Source organism: Cynocephalus volans, chromosome 8 (genome assembly GCF_027409185.1).
Source record: "Cynocephalus volans isolate mCynVol1 chromosome 8, mCynVol1.pri, whole genome shotgun sequence".
Lineage (NCBI taxonomy): Eukaryota > Metazoa > Chordata > Mammalia > Dermoptera > Cynocephalidae > Cynocephalus > Cynocephalus volans.
In genome coordinates this window covers 99,818,846-99,836,825 of record NC_084467.1, presented here as the reverse complement: position 1 = coordinate 99,836,825, position 17,980 = coordinate 99,818,846, and the positions used below count along the sequence as shown (strand labels likewise).

Here is a 17,980-nt window from a genome sequence, read left to right as displayed (position 1 = left end):
TCATCAAATACCACAGGCCAGGCTCTGTGGTAAGAAAGTTCCATAAATTCTCTCATCAAACCTCCTAATGAGCCTATGAAGTCGATTCTATTACTGTTGCCATTTTAGACACGAGGAACAGGCCCAGAGGGGCTGAGTAACTTCTCCGAGTCACTGAACAGGCCCGGATTGGAATCCAAACACGTCCGAGTGCACAGCCCCAGGAGCCGACCCCTCCCTCGGGCGTCTTCCCGGGTCCGCACTGCAGCCGCGTCCATTCAAATGCTGCCCCGTCCCTCCTCTCCCAGTCTCTTCCCGGCCACTCCGCTCGCCCATCGCACCCCGACACCTGAGTCAGGCCCCTTGGAGGCTTTCCCTTTTCTCCGCCAGAAACTGAGGGGTGAGACCACGTTTGTGCCCCGGACGCGTGTAGGTGGCCGCGAGTTCCTCGGATGGGGCGGAAAAGAGAGTCGGGCGTAAGAGCATTGCGGCTCTGCCTGCGCCGCACAGCGAGGGCGCCGTGCGCGGGTCTTGCCCGGCCGCCGGTCACGTGGCGAAGAGGGGGCGCCGGCGCGCGCGGACGAGAGAGCGGGTACGCGCAGCTGAGAGCGAGTGGGGACGCGAGTTGCAGTTCGGGTGTATGTATGGCGGGGAGGGGGCGGCGGCCGGGAGGGCAGACTCCTCCCCCTGTGCGCATGCTCCGGCCCCGGCGGCTTATAAGGCAGCAGCGCCGGTCAGGCCAGACAAAGTGGCGAACTGCGACGTGACTAGGGCACCGCGTGGGTGCTCGAACGAGCAAACGAGGCAGCGGGCGAAGGACGCCAGCCGGACCGTGGGCCTTGCGGACCTCCAGCTCGCGCGGCCGCGTCAGGCACACGCTCGGCGCTGCGAGCCACGCACATAACGGTTAGTTGGGTAACTGCCGGAGGCGCTTGGCGCGGAACCCGCGGTGCTTTCGCTGCCCTGGTGGGGTCCGAGGGACCCTCGGGGGAGAGGAGACCTCATCTCCGGGGGGAGGGGAGGCTGCCCGACTGAGGGCATCGTGGCCGCGGCAGCCGCGTGGCCCCGGAGCGCAGCGTTGGTGAAGGGGACCTTGAGGCGCTGCGGAAAGCGCCTCTCCCAGCCGAGCCGCGGGCCTCGTGGTCAGGTGCCGGCCACTGGCCTGGACGAGGAGTTGGGTCGTGGTGCCTAGTGACCTTGGGGAAGTCGCTTCCCCTCTAGTCTTCAGTAGGCTCCTAGAGAGATGCTTTGATCTGGAAAAAGGACGACAGGGGCTGATTCATCTGGTGCCTCCAGACTCTTCTGGCCGCCTTTTGCCGCGAGGGAAGGGACTCGGGGAGGGCATCATTTTGGACTCGTGGCATGCCCGCCCGCCCCAACCTTCTCGGCCCGCCGGTCTGTGTCCCACCTGGTGACTTGCGAGAGTGGTGTGGGGAGCCGCATTCCCCAAGCCAAGGCGTGACTGCGGGGTTCCAGTCGACTTTGCGGAGGGGACGGGGCAGCCCGCAGATTCCCGGGACTGGTGCTGACGGGGGCTCTTTGTCATTCAACCCGAGGCTGCGGAACGTCCGCTGCTGCGCCCTCTTGCTCACCGACTTAGGGCAGCCCTGTTGAGAGGAGTCTGAAGGATAGCGTTACGCTTGGTCAGATTCTCCCTTTTTGTTACAAGTGCATCCTTTTTTTCTTTCGTGCATTTTAACATTTCATGTCTTTGTCGTGACATTTGATGCAGCAAGCAGTTGCCAAAACTATTTTGTTATTAATCTACACCAGGAAACAAACGTGTTACTACTTTAGTCTTTCCCCGAGTTTCCAGTGGCTGATTATAAACTGGGCGTCTGCTGATAACAGTAAAATGTTTACAAGCTACTTATTTAGCATAACTAGTTTTGAATTTTTAAAAAAACTTTATTCTGGTTTCGAAATAAAATGTGTACACATCAGCTCCCTGATACAAACAAGTGTGGAATTAGTAACTACTGGAATTAATGATAGGTGAACTCTGAATTGTATGAGAGTTTGGAAGGGTATGAGACAAGTTAAGCCATCTTAGCTACCAGCTAAGTGAAGTGAAGCAGAGATTATGTATGGTCAATTTTTTAGTTAGGTGTTAAATAATGCCCATAAGTCCAGGTCTTACATCTTGGGGTACAACTTTGCCTTCGGATTGCCATAGAAATGATCAAGAATGCAAGACATCTAGCCCTTAAAACAGATGGTAGGTAAGGTTTTTATTTAAACAAAAATTGAATATAGTTCAGTAATTCATTCTGGGTTTAGATAGGTGTTGTTTCATCAGATTGTGATGATCCTTGTTAAATATGCAAGTTAATGGTCTGAGGAGCATTTTATGAGATTTTTATAGCTGAACAGGTTTAAGGGTTTAGTTGTAAGTTCAACATGATAGACTGTAACATCTCTAAACAGATTAAAAAGGAAAAAAAAAATACTACCATAGGATGAAACCAATTGATTAGAGTTTCAACAGTTTACATATCTTTTGTCCTTTTAAATATTAAGACATATAATATTAACTCAAGAAAGGATCTTAATGACCAGCTAGTCAGATTCCCTGATTTTATAGAAAACTGAGGCTGGAAAGGTTAAGTGACCTAACATCTTGGGTCCGAAAACTTGTTAATGGTTCGGTGGGAACTATGTGTGTCATTTGACTCTCATTTTGTCAGATTGGCATTCCTGAATTTTCTCTAAAATTATAGGTGTGAATACAAATTATCTCAGACTGAAAATAGATTTTTAGAGTAATAACTTTTCCCAGCTTATATCCTTCGTTCCCATTGTGCTTTCAATTCTCTTCGTAATACACATTCCTATGCAGGATTCAGATCCCTGTATAAATTGCCTACATGGCTGTCTGTTTTTGTTGCAGATGAGGACTAGGAAGATGGAACTTGAGTATAAAGAAAACAGTCTAGAAAGTTGTGAATTTTACATACTCAGCAATTTGTTATTGGCTACCAGGCATTATGAGAGATTCAGGATTCAGCAACGGACAGATTCCAGCACTTGACCTCCTGTAGTTTATTGTCTAGCTGGAAAACAGATAAATACATGTTTACCAAAGCAAGTACTCTTTACGAACAAGTACTGAGTGTTGTGATGGGGAAGTACAGGTTCCTGTTGGAACAAATACTGTATTGTGTAGGTGTGAGAAGGCACCTAATTTAATATTAAAACAATCTGGATAGGTCTCTCTGAGGAAATGCTATTTAACCTGAGCCTTGAAAGATGAATAGGATTTAGCTTTAGCTAGGCAAGGGGGTGGTGATGGGTGGAAAGAGCATGTCAGGTGTGAGTATTGAAGCTTCAGTTAGAGTACTGGTTGCAATGCAAGAACCGGAAGAATTTCACCAAAGCTGAAGCATAAAAGAGGGGTCAGAGAATGGGAAAAAATGGAAATTGAAGAGATAGAAAGTATCATATAATGGAGGGCCTTATGCAAGGGTACTTCAGAAAGTTCATGGAAAAATAGAATTAAAAGATAATACAAATATTTCCGTGAACTTTTTGAAGACCCCTTCTATAAGTCATTTTAAGGAATTAGGGAGGGGACTAGGTAAAAAAATTTAAAGGAGCATCTCTCGTCTTGAAGCTGATTGAAAGCAGTTTAAGGATTTCAAGTGGGGCTGGGGATAGCCAATCAGATTTTGCATTTTAGGAACATCATTCTGGATACTGTGTGGAGACCAAACAGATTGAAGGGAGGCTGTTGGAGTGGTGTGAGATTCAGTGACAGATAAGATGTACAGTAGTGGGACGGTGGAAGAGAAAGGGTAACAGGATTTGGGATGTGGGAGACTGAGAAGCCAGAGGAGTTAAGGATATTTCTCAGGTTTCTAGGTTGAGCAAATAATGAATTTATTATGTGGTATTTATCTCCATTTAATCAAGGCGGGCACTAAGTGCTGTTCAGCTTATAAGGCTTGGAGACAAAATTCATACCCATTCCTTTCCCCTGTTTTTGTTGAGAGTGGTGTTTTTCTTATTGTTTCCCTTCTAAACAACTTATTATGGAAAATTTTAAAACACAGTTGAACCACTAATATTTCATCTCTACCCCTATCTACTTTCTCCAGCCACTACTGGATTGGATTATTGTAAAGCAAATCCTGGGTATAATTATTTTATCTGTAAATATTTCAGTATATATTTCTGAAAGATACAACTTTTAAGAAAATCATAACCATAGTACCATTATCTCACCTTTAAAAATTAACATCACCAAATATCCAACCAGTATTCAAATTTTCCTCGGGGTAAAATAATTGGTTGGTCTGATTTTGGATCCAAAGTCACACATTACATTTGGTTGGTATGTCTCTTAAATCTTAATCTATAGTTTCCCCCATCTCTCTTATTTTCCTCGTAATTTATTTGTCGAAGGAACCAGGCCACTTTTCCTCCAGTTTCCCTTAATTTGGTTTCGGTGATTTTTTTCCTTCTGGTATAGTTTTAACATGTCCTAATTTAATGTGTTTGTCTATCCCTGTATTTCCTGTAAATTGGTAGCTAGATTGAAAACTTTTGAGCAAACTAAGATCAGTTCAGGTCTGATTTCTGAGTAGGGAGTGTGAGGTTTGATTTCTGTTGGGAGGGCAAGTATAATTCATAGGTAGTGATGTGTTCTTCCATCAGGAGGCATATGATGTTTGGTTGTCCCTCATTATGCTCTATTAACAGCCTGATTACGTTATATCACTAGTGATTTGCAAATGACAGTCATTTAACTGTGCCTTCAATTCTATCATTCCTTCTTAGTTTATTAACTAGAATACCTCTATAAAGAGAAGTACAGCTTGAATAGGAGGGGCAAGTTAAAGTTTGTGTGTTTTAATACAATATGGTATATGATTGAGACACTATCTTTTTCTAAACACACATTTAAATGTATCAAGGTATGTCCTCTTTAAAAGCCATTATTTTAAGTTATTAAAATTTTTTTAGCTAATGTTTCAAATGGCTTTAGAATTTGGAATATTTAAAAATTTTGTTCTTAAATTGATAGGGTTTCTTTTGGTCTTCTCTTTCTTGGAGAGCTTATCTGTTTCCATAGCTTTTGGGGAGTACTGGTAGAATCACTATCAAATCTAAATCTCTAGCTGTAACTAGATTCCAGATTTTAAGTTCCTTGAAGACAGGGGTTGACTACTGTTATGATGATCTGCTTTTCCAGTTACCTCCTGGGCATTTCAAACTCAATATGTCACTGAAAGCTCATTATCTCTGTCTGTTCTCAACTCCCCTTCATCCTCCAAACCTAGTCTTGTCTTCTGACTCTGTCATTCTTCCAGGTAGCCAGGCTTAAAACCTCTGAGTCATCTTAACTAGAGGGCCCTCTCCCCAATGCAGTTAGGTGCTGATCACTTGTCCCCTTTGTTATCTCTTAGGGTGTGAAGGGGGGCCCTTTTAAAAATTTTGTATTACTGCTATCTAGTTTAGGCTTCTGCCGTGGTTAATTCCATGTCCTTTTACCTTCTATCATGGTCACTCCTCCAGTCTGTCCTATAATGTTCTGCCAGTTCCTTATCATATCATTTCTCTAATCAAAAATGTTTCATGGCTTTCTCTTGCCTTCCAAATTAAGTACTAGTCTGGATAGAACTAAGTCTTCTACAATATATGGCTCTAAGTTACATTTTTAAGTTTTGTATGTTACTCTTCCTGGCAAACTGACACTTTCCTCTGTGCCTTCTTTCCTGTAATTTTTTTTTTTTTTCTTTTTTGGGGGGAAGGAGGTTCATAGGAAATTTTACAGTGGATCTACATGGCAGAAAGACTAGTATAGGTGACATGTTTGAGCTCCAGTGTTATGCAGAGAAGGGATTAAAACAACAATAACAATCTTACGGAAATGGTGGTTGGTCTTCTGGGGTCATAGTACACACAATAATAGAATAAATTCACATCCACCACAAAAGTGAGAGCAACTATAAAGCCTAAGCCATTGAAGGGTGCCACTGACCATTTATGCAGCAGCAGAATCTGGCTCTGTTGGTTGTCCATACTACCCTATTCTACTGATAATCACAACTCATAATATTGTTGAATCTGATTTGATGACAGTGACTTAGCCTTTGTGTAAAGGAGAAATTCTTGAAAATGTACTGGTATTATAAGTTGCATATTTGATTATTGGTTGGAAAATAGGTCTTCCCTGTGATTTTGCTCATCCTATACAAATCCTCTGAAGATTATTGAATGAATGAAATACTAATGACACTGCTCTGGTGTGTTAGATTATTTTGGAGAGGGCTGGCCCTTGGCTCACTCGGGAGAGTGTGGTGCTGATAACACCAAGGCCACGGTTCGGATCCCTAGATAGAGATGGCCGATTATCTCACTTGGGAGAGCGTGGTGCTGACAACACCAAGTCAAGGGTTAAGATCCCCTTACCGGTCATCTTTTTTTAAAAAAAGATTATTTTGGAGAATAACAGGGCCCTTTATAAGTTGCCTTACTAAGTTTTGAGAACCAAAGTTATGTTTTTACTTTATTAACTTTCTCTTCTGCTTCCCTATCAGGGATTAAATTTTTTTGTTTGTTTTAACATTTACTTGTACATATTTATGGGATACAGTGTTTTGTTTTAATACATACATATACTGTACAATGATTCACTTCGTGTAAATAGCATAGTGTTATACCCATTAGTCCACCACTTCTATCAGGGATTTTTAACCTGGAGTCTGCAGACTGATTCCCCAAGATGTATAGAATTCAAGGGATCTGTGAACTTGTTTGGGGAAAAAATTACATCTTTTCTTTTCTTTTTTTTTTTTTTTTTTGACCAGTAAGGGGATCTTAACCCTTGATTTGGTGTTGTCAGCCCCACGCTCTCCCAAGTGAGCTAACCGGCCATTCCTATATAGGGATCTGAACCTGTGGCGTTGGTGTTATCAGCACTACACTCTCCCGAGTGAGCCACGGGCTGGCCCTAAAATTACATCTTTTTATTAAACCTCTAACTAAAATTTGGAACTTCAACTATGAATGTAGGCAACAAACCATAGTTATATTAGCAGTATCTGTGACTTTATTACCAATATAAATCACATGTGTTACATCATAATACAGTTGTAGCTATCTCAAAGTTGTTTAAGCTCATCACTACTTCAAAATTACTGTGGTTATTAGACCCACTGCTAGATTTTATTTAATTTGTTATTTTTAGAAGGCACGTTATTATATCAAATTTGAAATATTTTGACAGTTCTACCTTTGCATTTTATTTTATGCATTTGAAAATATTATTCTGACAAGGGTTCCATAGGTTTACCAAACTGCTGACAGAATCTGTGGCACCAAAGAGGCTAAGGACCCCTGCTCCTAACTCCTTTACTTCTGTTCCTATGTGAAAGTGAAGTTAGCCAGAACCTATGATGCAACACAGCACACAGACCATGATGTCACAGGATTACATAATCGTGATAACACAGGTTAAGTAAATTCATTGGCTGTTGACTTACTTTTGTTTATTAATCACCGTAAATTTTGACCACGCAAATGAGAGGGATCTAAATACTTTGTGTATATGCTAAAGGAGAGTAAAATGATTTTCACAAATTCAGGCAGAATAATTTTTCTTTGTATTCAGGAAGTATATGTTTATGTTTCCAAAGGAGTTCTATTTTAAGTGCCATAAGTTAAATGGACAGTGGGTGTCTTCATTGACTTGGGATTTTCTTGCCCTATTTTGGGTGTATTCACATCAGCAAATGTACTTAGACTTGGTTAAACCTTATATTCAACAGCTCACTATATTAGTGGAAGCCTTTATTTGGTCAACTGGAAGAGCCCCTGAAGAGGTCAGTGAGCCTCAGGTTTGAAATACCTGCTCTACAAACTAGAAATGCACATCCCTACTTTGGTCTGTTGTGGTTGGGTAATGCCATTGTATTTACTTTATCACCTAGAAAACTCTATGGAGTAATAAAAATAAAACACTCATTTGAATATTGTATATTTCGAATAAAAGAACCAATAATTATCTTAATGACAACATAGTCTAAAATTTATATTGTTAGCAAATAAAAAGGCTATTTAGCTATAGTATATTTCAAGGTAATAATGCTGACTTCTTTTTGATACATTTTTAGTGTCTATGAATATCTTCTTAAAAAGCTTTGCAAATAAACATTTGAGAATGGTGAATAATGCTTTAATGCCAGACAAACAGTACTCAATTTTAATATTTTTTTGTGGTTTGTCTGGCACTAGTGCAACCAACAAGAAAACAACTTAGTTCTTTATTGGAGATAATGAGGGTCAAAGATGGCATCATCATGAAAATCAGACTCATCCAAGGGATTTTTATTAAACAATTACTGCGTGTATAAGAAATTATTAGAAAGGGATGAAAATGTGAAGTGGGTCTACATTTGGAAACTTTTGGCCAAGGAAGGAATAAATTAACATGTGAAAGTGACACAAGACTTTCAACATAGGCATAGTCGGTTTTTCAGTCTGTGAGAAGGCAAAAATGAAGCATCAGAGATGACAAAATTCACTGGCGTAGTCATAGTTCAGAAAGAGAGACTGATCAGACAAGTTCCATGTGCCAAAAGTTGTATTCAGTAATTTTTTTTCTTTATTTAAAAAAAAAAAAAAGTATAAAAAACCTTTTTGCCTCTTTGACTGTAGAGGGCACTAGGCCCAGAAAGCATAACATCAGTGAAGGGTTTTCTTTTCTGGTTTCATATTTTTCTCTACTTCTTAAAAACTGGGAAAATCAGATTCCTTGAAGTTCATCTACAGCCAGCATTTTGGTCATTGGGGAGGGGTTAATTTTTAAAAAGTAGAAAAATAACCTCTGTTCTTAATTCATGAGATAAAAGTACACAGCTAATAACTAGGAAAAAATTGCTTAAAAAGAAAGAAAAAGACATACAACTTATTCTTTAGAGTTTTGAAAGTGCAACCCAAGAAGCACTGCGGGGGCTGGCCAGTTCATTTGGTTTAGAGTGCGATGTTATAACATCAAGGTCAAGGATTGGGGTCTCCACACTTGCCAGGTGCCAAAAAAAAAGAAATGGAGGGAATTAACTCCATGTGGTAAGGTGTATTCAGAAAAAACAGTAAGGATATTATCTTATTGTTAGATAAAGTTAGAATTAGGGCAGTCGTTAGTTAATGAAAAGTCATTTCATTTTTGCAAATTTCTGAATGCTTCTCTTGTATCACATTAATTTGTGAAAAGTCCCGTACCTTATTCTCCTCTACTTCCAACTTTTTATACAGTAAGCCTTATCAGAGTATCTCCTTTTTCCCTTTTCCTTTGGTTTATGTGACCCCCCCACAAAAAGCCTCAATCTTTGCTAATAAGTATGACAAGCACTAATGATACAATATCAAGGAAAAGGAAACTTGTAAGTATACATTTTAATTGTGAATGATGTAATAAAGAATTTGTTCTAACTTCTCTTAAAGCTTTGAAATATCCATAGAAGTTATTTTCTAATCTTTGGACCTCCTCTTCTGCCCCCTTATCCCCCTTTAGCTCCAATATATTAAAGAGAACAAAACAAACTTGATTTTATGATCTTTGTTTTAGTTAATTATGTTGTTGTTTTCTATAATATATTGCAGACATACAGTATTTTAGCTTCTCTCTTGCATGACTTTAAGAATTAGCCTAGGTACCTAATTGAGATGGGAAAATGCCCTGGATGTGAGGGATTTGCAGTGACAAGTGAAAATGAGTTTTCCACTACTTTTGACCAGATAGCCACCTTTTACACAAGAATTTTACTATTCAGCCACAAATTTCCCAGTCCTACAGTATTGGAGAGTAAGCCACTTTTTATTCATCCATTATTAAATACTTAGTGACCTTTTATTTATCTATTTATTTTGGGAGCTGGCCAGTGAAGGGATTTGAACCCTTGACCTTGGAGTTATAACAATATATTCTAACCAACTGAGCTATCTGACCAACCCCCTCAGTGAACACTTAATGTAGAAAAAATATAGATGTTGGTTATTGTTCATCTTAAAGTAAATCTTACCATTTCAACATATACCAAGAATATTTTCACTTTATTTTCTTAATATTGGTGTCATTCATAGTTGAAAATGCTTTTGCCACAAAATGCTGTGAAAGAGTGAAAAAATAGACTTTTTGTTATACTGCAGTAGGGAGTAGAAATTGGTATAGTCTTAAGGCCAAGTTAGCAATATGAACCAAAAACCTTAGAATTTTGCAGAAATTCTAAAAATGTATCTTAAATTTCTAGTTCACCACAGTAGTGTTTATAGAAGGAAAAAAAAGCAGCAACCTAAGCGTGCAACAAACAGTAGGTAATTTTTTCAAGTATGGTACATCTATAGAGTAGAATATTGTTATCCAAAAATAATATTGTAGAAGTAGACACATGGAAAAATGTTTCTGACACATATATTTTATATATATACTAATAAGCCAAGAGTTTTATTGACGCAGCACACACCTTACAATGAACCCAAGAGAGTCTGCCTACACTGGGAAGACAGGATGTCTGTACAAACTCTCAGGTTTTTTTCCACTTCAAAAAAACAAGCTCTCCCTTTTACCACAGCTCTTGGATCTTCACCTGCCCCAGTCATCCCTCCTCCATTTTAAACAGGCAGTGCACACAGGTACATACCCCTGGCAAACACTGGCCAGACACTCTGGTAGACAGTCAAAATGTCAGTTCTGCATTACTCATACACAAAGGCATAGACTATCAGATCCTGTAAAGGATTTAGGAAACTAAGATGATTTCTCCCTCCACCTTGAAAATAAAATATGTGTCAGCAGATTCATATCCTGAAATAGTTTAATTGGGACTTTCTAGGAAGATGGTCCATTGTCAATCCCTTCACCACCAGCCTGGGCATCCAAAATTCTTCTCAAGGTAAAATGAGTCTTTTTTTTTTTTTTTTTTTTAACAGTCTTTCTTGCTGTAAGAACTCTTATAATGGGGCCTAGTCCTCCTACTGCTAAGGCCTTTTCATGCCACTGGAGTAACACTGCACTGCTATTTTCTGTGGGCTTCTCACACCCTTTATAAATGTACTTCATTAACAAATCAGTGCCGTTTCTGTCTAGTGACTGACTGCACAGCCTGCTCAATTTCGTTGCTCTTAAAGTTTGTGAGCACCATGCTCTGGGCTCGTTCCTTCACAGCTTGATTCTTGATGTTGACGGGAGAGTTCCTCAAGGCTGCATGAAACGCCCAGAGCATGTCTACTTGCCACAGGAGCCCGTCGGATCCAGGCCTGGCTCTGCCACCACCACCGTCTCCTCCTCCTGCTGCTCGTCCATGAATTTATTCTCGTAAAACTCCTTGATGTCCACCCGGCGGAAGCGCGAGGACAGCGTGTTCCAGGCTGTGGCGGGAGCGCCGCGCCGGGGGCTCTGGTTCGGGCCAGACCTCGGCTCCCTGTTTCTGATACTAAATGGAAAAAAAGCACCATATAGTATAATCCCATATTTTATATATATATGCTTATGACTATCTTAGGAGAAAGTCTAAGAGAATTTACATCAAAATGTGAATACTTAGGGCCAACCCTGTGGCTGCGGCACTGGGAGCGCAGTGGCGCTCCCGCTGCAGGTTGGGATCCTATACAGGGATGGCCCATGCGCTCACTGGCTGAGCGCAGTGCGGACGACACCAAGCCAAGAGTTGCGATCCCCTTACCAGTCACAAAAAAGAAAAAAAAATGTGAATACTTACTTGAGGATGGTTGAATGACAGGTAAATTTTATTTTCTATTCACACATGTATATCTTCTCTTTTGTCTCTAATGTATATGTATAACTTGCCGTCTTTTAAAACTTTGCTACTTTATGTTTTCTTTGTTTTAAAGTAATACAAGTTCATTGGAACAAGTCAAACAACAGGCATATGGAAAGAGATTATCTCTCCCTTTCATCAGTCAGCAATATAACATTTTATGTATACTTATCAGAACATATTTATTTAGTTTACTTAACTTGTTTACCTCTTTATTATCTTTCTTCCCCAGAATCTAAGCTACATTAAGACATGGACCACGTTTTGGTGTATATCCTGATATACTTTTTTAAAAATGATCATACAGTTCTATGATGTGTAATTTTTAAAATCTTTTTTTTTTTTTTTTTTAAAGACCAGTAAGGGGATCTTAACCCTTGACTTGGTGTTGTCAGCACCACGCTCTCCCAAGTGAGCTAACCAGCCATCCCTATATAGGGATCCAAACCCGTGGCCTCGGTGTTATCAGCACCACACTCTCCCAAGTGAGCCACAGGCTGGCCCCAAATTTTTAAAATCTTAATTGCAAAAACAATCAAATGAAATTCGATATTTAGGACATTTACAGTTGATCACCTTTGAAGCTGTCATGATCCTAAAATTCTGCCTTTGTATGAATCTTTTGTTGTTTGCTAACAAAGTATACCTCATTCTTTTTTCTCTCTCTCTCTCTCTTTTTTTTTTGGCAGCTGGCGGGTACCAGGATCTGAACCCGTGACCTTGGTGTTATATGGCTGCGTTCTAACCAGCTGAGCTAACCTGCCCACCCATCCTCGTTCTTTAGTGCATTAATAAAACTAACCCTTATTCTTTGGGATGGTAGGGCTCATAAAGTAAGTTATAACATAGTTTGTGCTCGGATAGTATAAAGGAAACGTAAAATGGCCAAAGGAATACAGTGTGGCAGTTAGAAAGTTGTTATGGACAAGAACAGAGAATTAATCTGCTATTATGAGACTATTACTTTCCACCTTGTGTGGTGTATTAAATTGCTAGTGGACTTTAGTTTTTTCTTTTTGAAGAAAAAAATAATTCACTAGAAGCGATGTGAAACTGTTTCATGCTATGTCCCTTTAAAAGAAGTTTACTTATTCCCAGAATTGGAGCCATACCCTACTAATAAAAGACTAATAAAATTCCAATTTTTTTAATTGGAATTTGTTTGTGCTTGTAATTTGCAAGTCAGACTTAAAAAGTAAGTACTGTAGAAATTTTTTCCTTATTTTGAAAATTCTTGTTCTCAGTTTAGAATGCATATTATTTAATGTATGCCGATATTCTCTATTCTGTAAGTCTACAAATGTATCACTTACTTTTTAAAGAAATTGCTCTGATAGGGGTTAAGTAAAATATTAAAATTAACCCTCAGCAGGGGAACCAGAACCCATTATTGACAGTTTCTACGTGTTCCTGAGACTACACTTACTCTCCGCACACTTCTTGAATAAGATCATGCTTATTTGAATGAACAGATGCCATTAAGTCATTGTTTTAACAAGGAGAATTAGCAGTTTGCTGCAGATTCAGATTATTGAACACAACATTGGCTGAGATTGACAAAGAGGATTAAATAAGTAAATATCCACATACACGTATGTGTATATATGTATACTCATTACTTTTAAGTTTGTGTGTTAGTTTGCCCATTTGCAAATATAGTCACATTTGTTGGTTCTCTATATTACTTTAATCCTCCTCATTTCTAAAACAACCACAAGAAAATTGCAATTGACATTTTGTAAAATTGGGAAAATTAGGGTCACAATAGTAGCATCATGGGGCTATCATAGAGTACTAAACAAAGTTGAGGTGAATTAATTGGAATTATACATCAACATAGGCCTAGTAAAGCAGAAATATAGCGAAAATTGATTTTTACTTGGGCATATTGTATTTTCTTAATGAAATTTAACTGAAGTTGCAAATAGAAAGCCAACGTTTTCCATTTATTTATCATTCTTTGAAATAGCTTGCCTGGTTTTGTTCAAGGTATAGCCAAAGTAGCTCTAAATGCCAATTAGGTGAAATATTGATTGCTAGGAAGCCCTCTAGCAAAACTTAAATTAAACCTTTTTCACTAAACAAGCCAGCAGTATTTATAATGCATGTCATGTAGTGGTGGCATTAAATTCCGTCCTCTGGGAATCTTTCTCAAGGCTGGGTCTTTATGTTCACATTCCTCCATGTTGCAATTTTGTGTTTCTGCCTTTTCAAAAAATTTCAGCCTTAAGACGTTGACCAGCTGAGCAAATCTAGATGAACTAATATTAAACAAAGATCCTTCACAGAAAGTCATTCACAAGGTAGAAAAGTGTCATACTTGAACAATTAATATATAGGACTGCAGTGGACAGAGGGAGTGTCAGAAAGTCTGGAAATTAAGGGATATTAATTGTTTATGCTGGAGCAAACCTCCCCCTCAACCTCTAAAATCTCTTTCTGTCCTCAACCTCTGAAATCTCATTCTGTCTTATTTTAGGTGTTGAAAGGGCCCTGAGACCAAATACCCTCCATTTAATCACATATCCTTTAGCACATGATATATTTACTTGAAACAGATTTTCTGGATCACAGTAGAAATGAGGAGTTAACAAATGTTAGGTTTCATCTGTTTCGTGGTGCTCTGGGCTCCTGACAAGTATGCACTGTGAGCTTTGTTGTTGGTAAAAAACTTGGAATAAATTCCTGTTTTGGAGTAGAGAATGTCTCCAAGAATACATATGGTATTTAGGACTGCAAGAAAATTTGAGGAGGTCTATAGGGAATAAACCTGATAAGCCAAAGAACTATTAAAGGAAATGATCGTTTTGTTCTATAATGGAGGGGGGGTTTTTTTGTTTGTTTGATTGGTTGGGTTTTTTTTGGAGGCTGGCTGGTAATGGGAATTGAACCTGTGACGTTGGTGTTATAAGGCCGCACTCTAACCATCTGAGCTAACCAGCCAGCCCTATAGTGGAATTATTGCATGTTCTTCTTAACTGACTAAAAATAGCAAATTTGACATCCTTGATCAAATTCTTTTAATAAGTGACGGGATAAATATATACACACAATTTTTATCAACGTGTAAAATGTATATAGTTTAAATAGACCTTAAATGACTTACAATGAAAAATAGTAGTTCATTCTGCACCATCTCCTACCACCCTTTCTCATATACATATACATGAGCCTTTTTCTATAATGCATCCCTCTTATACCTCAGAATTTATTGTAGCACTTAAAAAAAAATTGACTGTAAGTATCAATTTGTCACTTTTGTGAGCAAATAGTTAATGATTTAAAATAGTCATTCTCAGTGTATTTGTGGACCCTTCAAGAGTCTCTCAGGGTTGGGGTCCTTAGATTCCACCTTGTAAACTAATTAAGAAACTATTGCTTGTCAGGTTTTGGTGTAGTATCAAAAAAGAGGACTGTTAATGAGTATCTGAAAAGGCTGCTAAAATGCTCCTTTTTCCAACTATATATCTGCTTAAGGTTGCCTTAGACCAAAAACTTTGAGATTTGCTGTCTTTTGGGGGGGTGGCAGAATGAGGGGAGTATGAAAGTGAGTTTTTATTTAGAACAATAAAAAATAATCATGCATTTTTAAAAGCTGACAAATATAATGAACAACATAGAAACCCATAAAAATATAATAATTTTGACACATTTCTGATATTTTTCTCTCAAAATCTTTGGCTGAATACTCATTGCCTTTTTTCTTTTTTTAAACTGCTTTATTGAGATATTAACATACAAAAAGCTGTAGATATTTAATGTGCACAACTTGATTTGTTTGGATATAAGTATACACCTGTGAAACCATCATCACTATCAATGCCGGAAACTTATCACCTCCAAAAGTTTCCTCCCACCCCCTTTGTTCTTGTTAGTGATTTGTTTTGTTTTCTTTTTTCCTTTAGTGTTGAGAGGACTTAACATAGGTTTACACTCTTAGCAGATTTTTTGGGGGGGGGGGGTTTGTGACTGGTAAGGGGATCGGAACCCTTGGCTTGGTGTCACGCACACCGCGCTCAGCCAGTGAGCGCACCCGCCATCCCTATATAGGATCTGAACCTGCAGCAGGGGCACCACTGCGCTCCCAGCACCGCACTCTCCCGAGTGAGCCATGGGGCTGGCCCCTCTTAGCAGATTTTAAATATTCTGTACAATGTCATAAATCATAGGCCCTATGTTGTACAGTATATCTCCAGACTTATTTATTTTGCATTTCCAAAACTGTGTACCCTTTCACCAACACCTACCCATTTCTGCCTACCCTCAGCCCCTGGCAATCACCATTCTACTCTCTGCTTCCATGACTGTTTTAAATTCCACGTATAAGTAAAATCATACAGTACTTGTCTTTCTGGGTCTGGTTTATTTCGTTTTGCAAATGTCCTTCAGGTCCATCCATGTCGTCTCAAATGGCAGGTTTTCCTTTTCCTTAAGGTTGAATAACATTCCATTGTATATGTATACCACATTCTATTTATCCATTTATCTGTAGATAGACCTTTAGGTTGCTTCCATGTCTTTTTTTTTTTCCAAAAGATGACCGGTAAGGGGATCTCAACCCTTGGCTTGGTGGTGTCAGCACCACGCTCAGCCAGTGAGCTAACCGGCAATCCCTATATAGGATCCAAACCCGTGGCCTTGGTGTTATCAGCACCGCCGGCCCTTCCATGTCTTGACTATTGTGAATAATGCTGCAGAGAACATGGGAGTGCATATAATCTGGGAGACTCAGATTTCAGTTCCTTTGGATATATACCCAGAAGTGTGATTGCTGGATCAAATGTTAATTGTCTTCTTAATTTTGTCAGAATTTCCACATTGTTTTTCATAGTGGCTGTACCAACGTATATTTTCACCAACGGTGTATGGGAGTTCCCTTTTCTCCAACATGCTCATCAACACTTGTCCTTTGGAGATCTGCTGTCTTTCTTTCTTTTCTTTTTTTTTTTTTTTTTTTTGCCTTTTTCGTGACCGGTACTCAGCCAGTGAGTGCACCGGCCATTCCTATATAGGATCCGAACCCGCGGCGGGAGCGTCGCTGCGCTCCCAGCCCCACACTCTCCCGAGTGCACCACGGGCTCGGCCCGAGATCTGCTGTCTTAAAAAAGAAATACACTTTCTATTTATTGGTGGTGTGGTCTGACCATGTAAATAATAAAAAAGTGGAAATTGTTAACTAAAATATTGATATTATTACAGATTTTAAATATGAGTTAAAAGCAACATCTAGAATCAATTTTCATAAATTCTGAAATATAGACTTAAAATCATTCTTTAAGTATTCTAGTTAGCAAGCTAATTTCTCTTAAAAGGCAATATGTTTAACTTGTAATGTGGGTAGGATTTTTTTCCTGAATGATAGAGGTCTGGTACACAGACAGTTGGAAGTTTGAAGAGACAAATTTGCATATTTTTTTTTAGGTTCCTTATATGCAGTTTGATCAAAATTATGCATTTCATAATTGCTGAGTGTTTGGCTAGTTGGGTCCAGTAGTTATATTTCTACTTTTACTGGTGCTTTCTGTTTTTTGTTTTGTTTTGTTTTGTTTTGTTTTGTTGTTTTAGTTTCTTCACTGTATTCAGTTTCAGAGTGGAAAAGGCAAAAGAAGGTAAGGTTTCCCAGACCTTGAATCTTGGAAGTTAACTTGGGGCAGGTGGTAAACCATGAAGCTGGATTAGGGCCAGTTATAAAGAGCAAGAGGTTAGCTATGTAGCAGCAGTAGCTTCAGTATATAAGCCTTTCTGGATTTGAATGTTTTCGTGTGAATTTGAAACCTAAAACTAGTTTACACTTAGTGATAAATTCTTTTAAGATTATTGATTTTAGATACTTGCTGCCTCTTTTAAAATCACATCTGGCCATTGTCGTTTTAGGAAGTGACAGCGGCTTTGTTTTAAATGTTGATGGGGAACATGTAGAGAACATAATGGATACATTTTCCAAGGGCTTTTTGTAGCTTTTCTCTTCTGGTGTGGGGCCAGGGCATGGGGGGTATGAAGCATAACTTTGGCTTTCCAGATTTGTTTACTAGCACAGTTTCTGAGAGTTATAAGAAAAGGAGAGAAACCAGAAAATCTAGGTGATTTTTGTCACTATCTTCATTCCCAAGAAAAGTTAGGGTTGTGGTTTCCTATCATCCTTTAAGAGGAGAACTGATGAAGAATTTTTCTCATTACCCTATACCTTTTTTTTTTTTTTAAATCCCCCCATCACTTTTAGG

General features: G+C 39.2%; 1 protein-coding gene and 1 pseudogene across 1 annotated transcript in view; one reads left to right on the top strand and one right to left on the bottom strand.

The window, feature by feature from the left end:
• Positions 1-618: 618 nt before the first annotated feature.
• SLC16A1 (solute carrier family 16 member 1) overlaps positions 619-17,980 on the top strand; it is a 39,699-nt gene continuing 22,337 nt past the window's right edge. Inside the window, exon 1 of the mRNA XM_063105484.1 lies at positions 619-885. The gene's annotated coding sequence lies outside the window, so the exon portion shown is untranslated. The remainder of the gene's footprint in view (positions 886-17,980) is intronic.
• LOC134384239 (actin-related protein 2/3 complex subunit 5-like protein) lies at positions 10,811-16,158 on the bottom strand (annotated as a pseudogene).